Source organism: Spea bombifrons, chromosome 6, assembly GCF_027358695.1.
Source record: "Spea bombifrons isolate aSpeBom1 chromosome 6, aSpeBom1.2.pri, whole genome shotgun sequence".
NCBI classification, from domain to species: Eukaryota; Metazoa; Chordata; class Amphibia; order Anura; family Pelobatidae; genus Spea; species Spea bombifrons.
In genome coordinates, this window is record NC_071092.1 from 36,552,256 (window position 1) to 36,563,411 (window position 11,156).

Below are 11,156 nucleotides of genomic sequence, written 5' to 3' on the forward strand. Positions count from 1 at the left end.
CTGGTGAGCCAGTAATACACATATAATGCAGCTTTGTATATAATTATAGATGTTTTACCTTTATTATGTCTCTACCCTTTCATCAACTTAAATTGTGGACAGCTACACTATCCCTCTCTCCTTTGTCATTGGTATCGGTCTCCGATCCGTACATGTCCGTCGGTGCCCTTAACTAGGATAGTGTCCCTTTTTGCCGCTGTAGCAATCTGTGCTAGTTACGGCGGCTTCCCTTATGTCACTGCCCCAGCTGTCTGTACTAGTCATATCTCTGGCCCTCGTAATCTGCTTGCTGGGGGAGCAGGCTGTTTACTCACATTGGGGACCCCATCTGTTAAATCCTCATGTAACCAGTTGGATGGTATTAGAGAACGAGCTATCCTGGGTAATCCTGCTCTTGCTCTGCTGTGGATACACAGGGATAACCTAGCGGCTGCTAATCAACTCTATTAGGAGGCAGGAGCTCAATCCGATTTGCCGTTCTGCATGCTGATTTTATTCTAGAAAAGAGAAAAGCACTGACTGAAAACGAGCTTGTGTTTAATGGTTGCAATGATGGGTTGCAAACCCTACCTAAACTTCTCCAGTGTTTAAGAGGTTAAGCCAGTTATGCTCTTCTTTGTTTTTTTTTTTTTTGCTGACAGCTCTTAATATGTAAAAGAAAAAGCTTCATATCATAGTGCATGTTCGGCATGGTGCGGGTGTTTGTTGTAGTGTTGTTGTGTAGTGTGCTTGTTGTCACCCTCCTGGTTCTGTGCTCTTCTGGCCCTGAGTATAATTCTGTTAATGGATGGGGGGGAGTTCCTTCTCTCCCAGACAAGCCTGTGCATATTCATTGCATGCTCAACAACGACTAACAAAGTCTCTAATCTCATTCTGCATGTTGGGCCAGTATAAGGTATCTCGTGCCTGCCTATAGCATGCTTCTTCACCAATGTGACTGGCATGTATACGTGTCAGCATCTCCGATCTTAATGATCTTGGAATGATGACCCTTGACCCTTTGTACAGTACGCCATCCTGAATGCCGATTTCATCTCGGAAAGTCCAGTATTCTCTCACAATTAATGGCACCTCTGCTTTTGAATCTGGCCAACCATAAAGAACAACAGACTTAAGTGCTTGCAAGCTCTCGTCGATTTCTGTGTGCTGTCTTATCTGAAGCAATCGTTGGTCTGTGACATTTAAATAGTCTGAATGATTAATCTGCGACAGGTCATCCAGGTGCAGCTGAACATTGCAAACTGTGTGTTGTGCACACTCAGGTGTAACACCCGCTGCTGTAGCTCTGCTAAGAGCGTCACTAATGTACATTTGAGGTCCAGGTTTATAGACAACATTTAGGCAATAGTTTTGTAATGTGAGCAACATGCTCTGTAAGCGTTTGGGTGCACACAAAAGTGGTTTCTTGAAGATTGATATCAGAGGCTTATGGTCAGTTTCTGCTGTGATCTTGTCACGACCATAGAGGTAGTGATGAAAGCGCTGGCAAGCAAACACAATACTCAGACATTCCTTTTCGATCTGTGCGTAGTTTTGCTCAGTAAGGGTCAGTGCCCTTGAAGCAAAAGCGATAGGCTGGTCAGCTTGCAATAGGCAACACCCAAGTCCACTTTTGCTTGCTTGAATAGTTACAGGTTTTGTAACGTCATAGTACTTCAGGACAGGCGTATCCGTGACCAAACGTTTGATCTCCTGCACCGCATTATCATGCTTAGGAAGCCAATGCCAAACTGCATCCTTGTCCAGAAGCCTTCTCAACGGCTCGCAAACCTCTGAGAGATGCGGCAGGAATTTTGCTAGGTAGGTAACAAACCCTATGAAGCGCTGCAGGGATTTCACATTCGCCGGCTGAGGCATATCCAGTATGGCTCTGATTTTTTCCGGGTCAGCCATGTGTCCATGGAAGTGGACCTCTTTGACCTTGAACTGCAGTTTTTTCACGCCAAGTTTTAGTTTCACCTGTCTACAACGATTCATCAGGTCAAGCAGTTTGCCATCATGATCTTGCTCTGCTTCCTCATCTGTATCCCCACAACCAACCACAAGGATGTCATCACCTATTGGTTCAATACCACTGAGTCCAGCCAATAGTTCATGTTGTTTTCGTTGAAACACCTCTGGTGCAAGGGATACTCCAAAAGGCAATTTGAGCCATCTTTTCCTCCCCCAGGGAGTCCAGAAGGTTGTCATGTAGCTACTTGCATTATCCAATTTACATTGTAAAAACGCATCCCGGGCATCAACAAGTGTGAACAGACGTGCCTTAGGCAGCTTGTACAAAACATCCTCAAGAGTTGGCATGATGTAGGGGGATCGCCTCAGTGCCAGATTCAAGAATTTGGGATCGATAAATATTCTTAGCTTATCAGGCTTCTTTACAATCACCATGTTACTTATCCAATCAGTTGGTTCAGTCACTGGTGCAATATGTCCATCAGCTTCATACTGGTCGAGTTGTGCCCTAACTGCCTGCTTAATGGCTACTGGCACATTGCGTGGTGCACATTGGACTGGAGGGACACTCACGTCAAGGTCAAAATGAACTTCCCCTGGTACAGATTCTACAGGTCCAGTAAAAACATCACTAAATTCCTGTAATAGAAGTTGTTTTGTCAAGGGCCCTTTGAATTGATTGTCCATCACGTTGAGCTCTGCAGGGAAGGAGAAATGTATCAGCCCTAGACGCTCACAGGTTGAGCCGGATAACAGTGGCTTTTGGCAGGCTTCCACAATTTCAAACTCTAGCTTGTGCCTTAGTCCACGTATGACACATTCAGTCTTGAAGAGTCCTAGAGATTTCATAAGGTCGCCTGAGTATAACATTAGTCTGGTGTCACTTGGCAGTAGACGTGCTTCTGGTGCTAACTTCATTTTGTCTCTCAAGCACATCACATCACATGTTGCTCCTGAATCAAGCTGGCAGGATTGGGGCTTAATATTTAAATTTAAAGTGACAAACCATTTCTTTCCTCTGGTTTGCACAGCGCCGATCAATTCACTGCTGTATATCATTTCAGCGGTGTGTGGTTCTTCCTTATATGCAGATGCATTCTCCATGGTGTGTAACTTTCCTATTGATGGCTGTCTTTTACTTGACAAATATACTTTAGCAAAATGATTTGTTCTGCCACAAGACCTACAAGACTTCCCATAAGCTGGACACTGCTCTTTGATTCTTTGATGCAGAGTCCCACAATATTTGCACGCTGTAGGGTCGGCAGCATTTGTGCTAAACGGGCGGCGTTGTTGCTGCGGTTTGCTTATGTGGTGTCGCTGCATTGCAATATTTATGCTGTCGGTCTGCTGTCTGTCCTGGTCCATAACTTTCATACGCCTGTCAGTGAGCTCCGCTGTACGACACGTTTCAATGGCTGTGTTTAAAGTTAAGTCACGTTCTCTTAGGAGACGCCTGCGTGTGCTCTCACTAGCTACCGAGAACAATTTTGTCCCTTATTAATTCATCCCTTAGTGTACCATATTCACAAGTTGCTGCCTTTTCTCTCAAGCGTGTAACAAAGTTATCAAGAGATTCTCCCTCTTCTTGTTTGCAGCATCCAAACACATATCTTTCATATATGACATTTTTAGCAGGTTTGAAATAAACTTCCAGTGCATCTAAAATTGCTGTAACATTCTCTTGCTGCCCTACTGTGAGGTTCAGATTGTGCTTATACACATGCCTACATTCACTGCCCATGATTCTCCTCAGAGTTTCTGCTTGCACTGCTGCAGATTTCTCATTCAAGCCTGTAGCCAGGGAATAATCTTCAAATTCAGCTCTGAAAGTATCCCAATTGCTGCTCCAATCCCCACTGATTCTCATGCCCTCAGGGGGAGGTATGCAATTCATGGCTGCCATGTTTAAGCCTCTGAGCTCTCAAATGTCAGAAAATCCACAAAGAACAGTCTTAGGTTGTAATTCACAAACCTGTGCAGTATCCCAAAGCTGCTGTGCTCCAAACAAGAGGCTCAGTTCTGAATCTAGCCACTTCTGACACCATGTTTCATATGAAGAAATCAAGACACAGTAAGCTGTTGGTTTGAGGAATCATGTTGAACTGCATAACTGCATCCAGGTCAGAGGTTGGAACAGGAAACAGGAAGTACAAGACAATGCAATATTACCATAAACAAACAGTCACAGTATTTGCATAATAACTCCATAACAGTGGCATCTGGGGGGGAGTCCATCTCACAGCAGTCTACATCTTCAGAGTTCAAGGTCATTTAATGTGACATTGTTTTTATATTAACCATCAATTCTAGTAAGCGGCATGTCGGTTTTTGTATTTGCTCTTTCCCCTCCACCCTATGCAATCAGGGCCGGCCCGACAATGGAGCCGAGTGGGGCAACCGCTCCAGGCGGCACTTTTGAAGGGGCGGCACTTTGCCGTCCCAAGCCCTTGGGAAGAGAAAGGGGCGCTGAGTGGTTTTCGCTTACCAAGTTGTCAGTACCCGCTCGACGCCCTTCTCTCGCTCCTCTGCGGCGAGTCTCCCTGTTCAGTCTCGGTGCCGGCTTGTAATGCTGAGTGTAGGAAGATTACCTAATTTCCGGCGCTCAGCATTACAAGCCGGCACCGAGACCGAACAGGGAGACTCGCTGCAGGACTGCTGAAAGGTAAGTACAAGGGGGGGGGTTAAGGGTAAATAATAGGGAGGGAGAGAAAGGGTAGATAATGGGGGGGGCGGCAGGGACGGAGTAAGCTGTTGGTCAGACATTCTGCACTGGAGCACTTTACAGATGCTGGCCATGGGAAGTGAATGCGCCTCCTGTAGAAATGGCTGTACCCTCTGATTCCCTAAATAAATTGGTGATTCATGTCCATGAAGCAGTATCCCTTTTGGTTACAATGGGTAGAATAATTACATTTTCTCTTAAATATCTTTCCATAGATTGTTGTTGAACCCCATCTAACAGACAAGGTCTAACCCTGACCGCAGGTGAGAGAGTAGGCTACCTGTGCTGATATGGGGGAATCCTGAACCTTCAGTTTATTATTAGATAATGATTAGGGTCTTTGGAAGCTGGAATGTGGGAAGCACCTGAATTAGAAGCAGTTTTACACATTTTCAGGACCAGAGCTTTAACTCCACTCCATACAACCAACTTTAAATGAAGCTGTAATCCCGTGCATTCTGCCCCATTCCTTGATGATTGTGTTTACCTGATGAAGGTCCAACACACCTAACATCTCTGAGAGCCGATCTATGTACCCAGCAATGTACACATTTTATACCAGCCACGGGGGTAACACTGCATCCGGAATATTCCATAGGCTGCTGGATTGTGACTGCAGCACCTGGGCACATCATTCATCATCAAACAAAACCTCATGTGAGACCAGACTGGCCGTATATATCATATAGCAAAGGAAAAGGGGGGTCAATCCGTTTGGGTCAAAATCATAGAGAAGCAGTCCTGTCACTTCACCCAAAATGCATCATTAACGGGGCTTGGAAAGAACACCCCGCACTCCTGCCTTCTGTTACTACAGAGATCCCCTATACAATGTATACGGTTGGTACTGATTCCATTAAACGAATCATTTTACACCCGTGGGGGTGTGATCTACGGCGTCCCCATCCCAGGTGAAGGCAAACCACGCCCACTTCTGTATTTACCTATGGCTTGAAAGACCCCAGGTGGCAACGCCCGTTCCGATCTGATTGGTTTGAGGGAGTGGCTACCCTGCGGACAGTGACGTCAGAGCGGCTCCTGCAGTGTGAATGAATCAACCTGCCTGAGTGTAAGCATCAGTCCGGTCGGGAAGTGCTGCAGCATCACCGACTAACCCGGGACAGCAGGAGCCAGGCCACAGCAGAGCCCCCCGCCTCACAGAGCCTGACAGCGCACTTATGGCTGAGCTGGAGGAGCTGGCTCTCCCTGGGCACTAATACTCAGCAGAAAAGCCTTTTTTATTTCACATTTTTTTTTGCAATATATATATAATTTTTCCCCAGCAGCGGCTCAGTAAAATGATGCAAAGCTCAGCGCTCGCCACAGACGGTTCTGTCAAGGGGCTTCCAGAAATTCTTGGGCTGCCAATGCAACGTAAGGCATTTTATTCTTTCATTGATTTAATAATAAAGAAATGTGGCAGTATGGAGAGAGCCGGGATGGTGCAGGGAGGGAGATGCTCAGCACTGGGACCTGATGGGATGCGGATACAATCCATAGGGCTTCTGGGGTATATTACAGGAGGGGGCGAGGGGCAGATACCTAATCACCCCTGCCCTGCTTGTAGAAAGCTCGGGGTAGGTGCCCGCTCCCCTAAGCCCCTTATACTGAAGGAGTTGGCCAAGATCTTAAAGTTTCACCTCTCACCTGATGCACAGATCGTCACTCCTAGGGTCCTCCTCAAACTTAGCTTAGCCTGTATCCTACCGGGGATTAACCAGTGAGCTTCACAACGGGTTTCATCTGGGATCAAATTATTATTACTATTGTTATTATTATTATTATTATTATTAGGAGTAGTATTAGTATTACTATTATTTTACATATTTTTGTAAAATCACCTTATACACCTTCAGTAGTACAGGTACCTGCTCTGAAACTTGAAGTTGATTATAGCTGCTTTTTTTGTTAAACACAGCATATTCTGCCACAAATTAATAAAGAAAATGGTCATTTAGAGAAGTAGAGATTTATGGCTGGGTTCTTGTAGTTTATCTCAATAGATCAGATTGTCAGAGAGTGGGTTATTACACCGAATATTGTTCTAAAACACTTGGACTTGAAGACTATCTGGACATTCCTGCATTACTGATCCAGTTATACATTATATACTCGCAATAAATATATTTTGCTGAAAATGTGTTGAGACTGACAGATAGATACACAATTTTGTGTGTACAGTTTTTGTGTTGTTTTTTGTTTTTCTTGATTTAGTAAAAAAATATTTTCAATTTTTTTATACCACTGTGAATGAACCTAAAAAAATTTTTTTTTATGTAACAAGTTTGAAAGATAATGGACTTGACATAATGTCGCAGATACTACTATATGTAACTAAATGGCTATATCCTCATAGATTGCAATGGGATAAAATGAGATAAAAGCAGATATAATAATACCCCAGATTTGTGGACTGAACACGATGACATGTATCACTGTTTAGATCTCATTATTTTCTATTGCAGTCTCTGGGAGGATTGTGGCTACTTGCATGTAATTCAGCCCAGTATCCTTTTATTTTCCATTCTCTAATGATTGTGAACTGGGATTGTTATTATTGTTGTTGTTGTTTTTATTATTATTACTTCATGCAAAGTTTTTTCTTTCAACGATTTTGAAATTTCTTTAAAAATACATTGCTGGTCCTAAAAATGACTTATTTATTCAGATATAATGTATACAATGTGTATATATATATATATATATATATATATATATATATATATATATATAAACACTCAAAATTCCTAGCAAAATATATCGCTGGTCTTAAAAATACATTATTTTTTTCTGATGAAATGTATATACAGATGATTGATATAAACATAGAGAGAACGAGTTAAATCAGAACATTTGAGTCTTACTATGCCTATGTAAACTGTAAATATTAAATCAGGAATGGTTTTTAATGCAGAAATTATATTTAACCCTTTGAATGCTAGGCACGTGAGCCTTTCTTGTCTTTTTAAGGCACATCTGGAGCCCAAAGGATTAGTTTGTAAATTCGCCTCCAAGTGCCACGTTTTTACCAGATATTATTACTGTTATTATTATTCGTTATTTTATAGCACCTCTGCTACTTTAATCAATTAACCCTTTGACTGTAATTGTAGATCCCCTCCATTTTAGCTTGTGTAGTAATAGCATGGTGACCACTAAAAACAGGGCAATATTTTCCCTTCCCTGATCAGCCAGCTCTCCTTGAGAACTCAGTCAGAGGGAGATGATGATGTGCTCCTCTGTGCAAATGACTTCCTGGGACTTGTAATAATCATATTCTATTCTATTTCATTGGAAATTAACCCAGAGGTGAAGTGCAGGCAGCTGGACGCATACATCATATAGCCCTGCCTGATCTTTATCCAGCACATGCTTCTATTTAGTCTATTCTCTTATACATTTTCATTAAGTATATGTACTTAACTTGTTACCTACTTTATTTGATATAAAATATATAATAAGATATAATAGCCACAGTTGTTTATTTACTTCCGTTTATCTCAAAATTGATAATTTTACATGTCTTCATTTTTTTCTTTACTTTATAACAACTATATCTTGGATAGATCCCCAATAGCAACCTGAGAGATCCCTGCACTTTACTGGAGATTATACTTGTTTGGAGCTTGTGCTGGGAACCAATAACATGTTTGTTACACATTAATATTATTTTGCGTCATAGACATTGATGACAGAACTGTGTGTACTTCTAAATATATATTATATATCCAAGCTATTTATTTTTAATACATATGGTACGAATGATGCCCTTACAAAAAAATTACTGCAGTTTTTCTGAAGTAATACTGCAGTTTTTTGGACATGAAAAAACTGCAATACTGCACTTTTACTTCATTTGTACTTCACTGTACTGCAGTTATTTTTGTACGGAGGTACAAATGCAATAAAGCTGCAGTACTTTGAAGTACAACTGTAGGTTTGCAATATATATAAAAAAAGTGCAGTAAATGTGCAGTAAAAGTGCAGTATTGCAGTTTTTTCATGTCCAAAAAACTGCAGTATTACTTCAGAAACTTCTTGCATTAGTTGGTCGGACAGAAAGCTGTCCCGAGGTCATGGGAGTAGTTCAGCAAACGCCGCAGATCTCCCTTGTGGCCGTGGCTTTGCTTTTTTTTTATGACAATGAGTAAGTTGTCCCAAACCTGCAACAACGTGGCTGCACAGCACGCCTCGCTTAATGATGTATCACATATCTAGGAAGAAATATCACACAAAACCACAAATTACTCTACTAAGCCGGCCTTAAACCTGTTATTAGCAGAGACTCCGCTGAGTAGCAGAATCTTTTTTTATTCCCCAACGTTCTTCCATTTCTAATCGTTTTGCAATCTTTAAATTCAGCTGATGACGGTCCAACCTCACCTATATGTTGCCGGATTAACCCCTTCAGGACCGGGTTTTTGTTACTAAGGTTGCGCTAAAAGCCAGAAGCCGTTTTGTGTTTTTGCTATGTCTTTCTTCAACTGGAATTTCTCTCTTATGAATTAGTGCACCCAAACAAATCATATATTGGGTTTTTTTCAGCACAAGTAGGACTTTCATTTGAAACCATATTAAGCTGGGTAGTACATTGTTTTGTTTGAAATAAACGTCAAAAGGTGGGGGGGATGAAAAAAACATTTTTTTTAACAGTTTTGTATACATACAAATTGTACACACATTGAACCAATCGGAAAAATGTATCCAAAATATATTCATTAAGTTGTCCTGATTTGGAGACCACCCAATATGGCCAGGATTTTCATCTATTTTGACCAGTATAGGCAAATATTGCAAGGCATGCATCACGTTTTTAAAATGTAATTCTTTTCAAATTTGGCACGGTAGGCTAATAACTGCAAAAGTTGTCACAGATACTGATTATCCCCCCAAAATTATATGTTCACCAACATCCCCCGGTTCCAACAAGGCCTCACATGCCTGGTTCATGCATTTTTGAGGAAGCTATGAGGGCAAAACTGGAACATGCGCATTCTAGTTTTCAAATTTGGAATTTTCAGAAATTGGTTGACTGGGCCCATATCCCATTTGGGACGTTTTGGAAGCCCGCAGGGGTGATCTGGTATCCATCACAGTAGGACAAAGGAGCAGGAGAGCTGCTAATTCAGAGCCAGGTCCATGTCGGAGCCACGCTTTTTCCCAGAAGAGTCCAAGAACCTCGTAACACTTGCAAGCAGGAGGTGCCCACGGTTAGAGGAAGGGCCAAGCTTCTTCTCCACACGTGAAGCTCTCACCTTCCCACATGGATGTATTCACTAACGGGTGTGTTTTGTAAGGTCGAAATGTTGCCCTTGTTGCTGAATTAAATACACGTCACGTTACTACTATTTGTGATAGTTATTAGCCTGGTCACAGGGCTGGTGTCACAGCGGTCTCTCAGTAGGACAGTCTTAGTGTGGTAACAGGGGTTGTGTCATTGTGGATATACCCCAGCAGTCTATTAATGTGGTCACAGGGCTGGTGTATTTACCCCAGCGGTCTATTAGCCTGGGCAGAGGGCTGGTGTCACGGTGTATTTACCCCAGCAGTCTTTTAGCCTGGGCACAGGGCTGGTGTCATGGTGTATTTACCCCAGCAATCTATTAGTCTGGGCACAGGGCTGGTGTCATGGTGTATTTACCCCAGCAGTCTATTAGCCTGGGCACAGGGCTGGTGTATTTACCCCAGCGGTCTATTAGCCTGGGCACAGGGCTGGTGTCATGGTGTATTTACCCCAGCAGTCTATTAGCCTGGGCACAGGGCTGGTGTATTTACCCCAGCGGTCTATTAGCCTGGGCACAGGGCTGGTGTCATGGTGTATTTACCCCAGCAGTCTATTAGCCTGGGCACAGGGCTGGTGTATTTACCCCAGCGGTCTATTAGCCTGGGCACAGGGCTGGTGTCATGGTGTATTTACCCCAGCAGTCTATTAGCCTGGGCACAGGGCTGGTGTCATGGTGTATTTACCCCAGCAGTCTATTAGCCTGGGCACAGGGCTGGTTTATTTACCCCGGCGGTCTATTAGCCTGGGCACAGGGCTGGTGTATTTACCCCAGCGGTCTACTAGCCTGGGCACAGGGCTGGTGTCATGGTGTATTTACCCCAGCAGTCTATTAGCCTGGGCACAGGGCTGGTGTATTTACCCCAGCAGTCTACTAGCCTGGGCACAGGGCTGGTGTCATGGTGTATTTACCCCAGCAGTCTATTAGCCTGGGCACAGGGCTGGTGTCATGGTGTATTTACCCCAGCAGTCTATTGGCCTGGGCACAGGGCTGGTGTATTTACCCCAGCGGTCTCTCAGTAGGACAGTCTAGCGGTGTTGTCACAGGAGCGATGATGATGTCACAATGTAGGGACGCCAAGCGGTGCTTCGTTTACCGTTTTGGGTTCACAGTCTGTTTCTTCCTCGCAGTGTTTACAGGGCGGATCTCAGACTCTTCACCCCCGGTGATTTCTTCCCGGCCCGGTGTCCTGAATG